This window comes from Hipposideros armiger, unplaced genomic scaffold, assembly GCF_001890085.2.
Source record: "Hipposideros armiger isolate ML-2016 unplaced genomic scaffold, ASM189008v1 scaffold_596, whole genome shotgun sequence".
NCBI classification, from domain to species: Eukaryota; Metazoa; Chordata; class Mammalia; order Chiroptera; family Hipposideridae; genus Hipposideros; species Hipposideros armiger.
The window spans coordinates 716615-720635 of NW_017731946.1; the positions used below are offsets into that span (position 1 = coordinate 716615).

Here is a 4021-nt window from a genome sequence, read left to right on the forward strand (position 1 = left end):
AAAGCTTAGACATAAAACCTACTACAAGTGCTAGCTAGCTAATGCTCCGGAAGCTCAGTTTTCTTCAACAGAGTAGAGCCGTTGACCACAAAAGATCGTGGTCAGTGTAGCTTTCTCTGCGGTCAGCATCGATCTGTGAGATATCATGTGGTAGAATGAGTTACTGAGAAGCAGAGCCAGGGGCTAATGTGTTGGCGTGAACCTTGGTGAAGCCTTATTTAAATACTACTTATTGAGTTTCCGCTATGTACCAGGCACTGCTGCTGGATGCTATGAAGAAGACAAAGATGTGTAAGATGCAGTCCCTGAAACTGGAGAGGTTAAAATCTAGCTCAGTGGATGTCAGCTGGGTGTGATTTTGCCCCTAGGGGACATTTGACAACTCCTGGTAACATTTTGGTTTCCACAACTGGGAGGGTGCCTGGTGGGGTGGGAGGTGTTGCTGCTGGCATCTATTGCAGTACACAGGGACCAGTAATGCTGCTAAACACCTGACGATACACAGAACCGCCACCACAACACAGAATTATACAATCTAAAATGTCAGTAATGGTATCACTGAGAAACCCTGTGAGGGCTGAAGCCTACACCAAGAAATTTTAATGACTGTCCAAGGTGGTACCTAATTAAGAGCCACGGGGCAGGACAGATCACCTGTGCTCTGGGAGCCCAAAGGAAGGCGAGTTGGGAGTGGATTGCAAAGGAAGCTTTTTTTTCAGCCTCAGGCAGGCAAGGTGTCTGTGAGAATCAAACAAGCAGAAGAAGCTGGTGCCATAGGAATTGGTGGACACTAAGGATAGGGTTGGTCATTTTATAGGAGGCCTTGAAAATCAGAGATTTAGTCTTGATGCCATATGTAGTTGAGAGTCTTTTTAGATGCTGAAGATGTAGAGCAGTTGGCTGAGACAGGCTTTTAGGGCAATGAGTGTATGGAATGGATTGAAGGAGAGAGAGTTCAGAGGTGGGGCTTAGAGGAGGGCGGGTGGCCAGTTCATCCAGTCTCTGAACCAAGACTGGTTGCACAGAGGTTAAGAGCAGAGACCTTGGAGTCAGGCTGCCTGGCTTCCAATCCTGGATCTCCACTTACAAGCCCTTTGACTCTCAGCAGGGAAGACCCTCTTTGTGGTTCAAGTACATCACCTGTAAAGTGGCGCCTACTGTATAGGGTCTTTGTGAGGATTAAGTGAATGAATGCAGAAATACAGGTGTGGGCTGATGAGGGCTTGGACGAGGTTGATAGCAGGGGAGATAAGAAGTAAAACGCCAAACAATTTAAACTGATTGATGGTAGATTGAATATAAAGCACAGGGCTTAGGAAGAATCCAAGATTTTTGTGGCAGACCCATACATACACGGACATGGGAAAATTGGAAAGGGAAATGCATAGAATAGTTTTCTTATTGGGACTAGCGAGGAAGATGATAATTCTGGTTGGGCAAAAGGTAAGACAGTGGCTGAAATAAAGAAATAAAAAGCCTTTTGCATCTATCACTAAAAATCATGTACATGTAAAAAGCTATTAAACCTAAAATATATACCTAGCTATCTAACCTACAATTCTACCTGATTTTCTGGGGACTTTCCTTTCAAATCTACAAATTTTAGTTTTGAAATATTTCAAGCATATGGAAGAATATAGAGAATAATATAACATGCCAGTGATTAATCAAGGAGTCAAGTGACCATTATAGTCACTCTTGGGCCATGATGACATTACAGATGCTCCTCAGCTTACCATGGGGTACATCCCACCAAATCTATTGTAAGTTGAAAATATCATTAAATCAAAAATGGACTTAATTCACCTAACCTATCGAACATCATAGCTTAGCCTAGCCTACATTGATGTGCTCAGAACACAATATCCAAAAAAATGCTGGCAACACAGGACACTGTAGAGTGTGAGTTGTTCACCCTCATGATCGTGTGACTGACTGGGAGCTGTGGCTCGCAGTCACTGCCCAACATCACGAGAGAGAACCACATATCACTAACACCGGAAAAGATCAAAATTCAAAATTCTGAAGTACGGTTTCTACTGAAGATGTATAGCTTTTGCACCATTGTAAAGTTGAAAAAATTGCAAGTGGAACCATTGTAAGTCAGGGGCCGTCTATAAATGGTTTTAGCTTATATGGAAATGTGAGGCCATAGGCGGTCATCGCTCATGTTGCTGGACCATCTTACACAGGTTTCTAGGCTGAGCACAGAGTTTACTCTGCTTTGGACTGTGGCCAACTTGTTCTCTATCTCTGGTATGTAAGAAGAGTCCNCATTGTGGGTCAGCAAGGAAGGAGCTTGCCAGCCTGATTCAGGCCTGGGCCCAGGATTCATGGGTCCTGCTTGGTCAGAAACTCTGAAGCCAAGAAGGCATCATACTTTTTGGTCCCCTTTTTGACCAGTTTGTTATTCTTGTTGAGCTTCTTCAGTGCCTCAATATCCGTATGGGGGATATCCACAGCCTTGTCTTTGTCACAGTGCTGCTGGCCCAGCAGAGCACATACAAAGAACTTGTGGTGGGTTGTGGCTTTAAGCCTGACAGCGCTGGAGAAGCATTTGTCTTTCTGAGGGTCATAGTTCTTCAAGCTGATCTGCAGCCCCACCGTCTCCAAAAGCTTCCGGCGCTTGCTCTGGTTTCCACGCAGGACTTCCTGCACTGCCTCATACAGGGCGTTGTGGGAAACTTGGCCGCTAATGTTGCCTCACACTGCAAAACCCAGAAAAGAGCAGTTCTATGTATTTTAATTTAAAGTATTGGGATGGTTAATTTTATGGTTCAACTTGGCTGGGCCACAATGCCCAGATATTTGGTCAAACATTATTTTGGATGTTTCTATGAAGGTGTTTTTGGGGATGAGATTAGTATTTACACAGGTGGACTTTGAGTAAAACAGATTACCCTCTATAATGTGTTTGGGCCTCATCCAATCAGTTGAAGGCCTTAATAGAATAAAGACTGACCTGCCCTGAGCAAGAAGGAATTCTGCCAACAGATTGCCTCTGGACTTGAACTACAGCTCTTCCCTAAATCTCCAGCCTACCAGTCCTCCCATCACATTTTGGACGGGCCAGCCTCCATAATCATGTGATCCAATTCCTTAAAAGAACTCTTTCTGTTCACTCTAATACAGGTGTCATGCTTACAAACACACAAATGCTTTTAAAAGAAACACTATAGAGCCCATTCGAGTCATTTGCCTTTGAGTTGCAGGTAGAAAATGAGCTCAGAACAGAAAAGCTGGGGGTTCAGGATCAGCCTTGGCTTACCTGGCCTTCCCCTGTTTTGGTTCATAGGGTGAACTCCGTCTGCTTCTATCTATTTACCTTAAATATGTCCTGTGAGTACCCTCCAAAACAATTGCTGAATGAAGTCTAGGGAACTGGGTGAAGGAAAAGGCTGAAAATTCAACAAGTAACTGCTATGTTCTAGGCAGCTTGCCTCATCCGTCTTATTTAATCTTCTTACCCACACGGATGGTTTCACTGTTATGCTCTGGACTCTGAGCCAAACTCTCTGGGCTTGAATTCTGCCTCAGTTGCTTTTTAGTTCTGTGGCTTTGGACTGTGGCGGAGGTGGAAATTTCCCCTTTTTCCCTCCCTCTTACTTCCTCTGGCTGGTCCAATAATGAAATTGGCATGAGACAGATTAATAGGAGAAAATAACCAAATTTAATTGCATGTGTACATACAGGGGTTCCATAGGAATATGGGTCCTCTAGGACAATTCAGGCAGTTGAGGCTTATATGTCATCTTGAGCTAGGGAGAAATGTGTGTGGGGGTGGGGGAGGGCGTGTTGTGGTTTGAGACTTCAAAGCGGGAAAGCCAGTTCACTTGGAGATAGTGATAGAAAGCAGTTCACTTGGTAAATAAATGTTTGCTTGGTCATCTTTAACAATGGGACACAGAGAGGACTTTGATCAAACAAGCTTTGCTAGGTTCCTCCTATGTATCACATACTATTAATAGTTCATATTAACCTACAGTTGTCTATAGTTTCCTACCTGGAGCAGGCTCTTTAA

The 4021-nt window shown here is 43.9% G+C and overlaps 1 protein-coding gene and 1 pseudogene across 1 annotated transcript in view; one reads left to right on the plus strand and one right to left on the minus strand.

Annotated features, from left to right (window-relative positions):
- Positions 1-3639, minus strand: part of LOC109371871 (60S ribosomal protein L10a pseudogene) — a 6307-nt pseudogene extending 2668 nt beyond the window's left edge.
- The window catches only part of LOC109371872 (tyrosine-protein kinase TXK-like), an 80587-nt gene that overhangs the window by 8665 nt on the left and 67901 nt on the right, over positions 1-4021 (plus strand). The window lies entirely within an intron of this gene.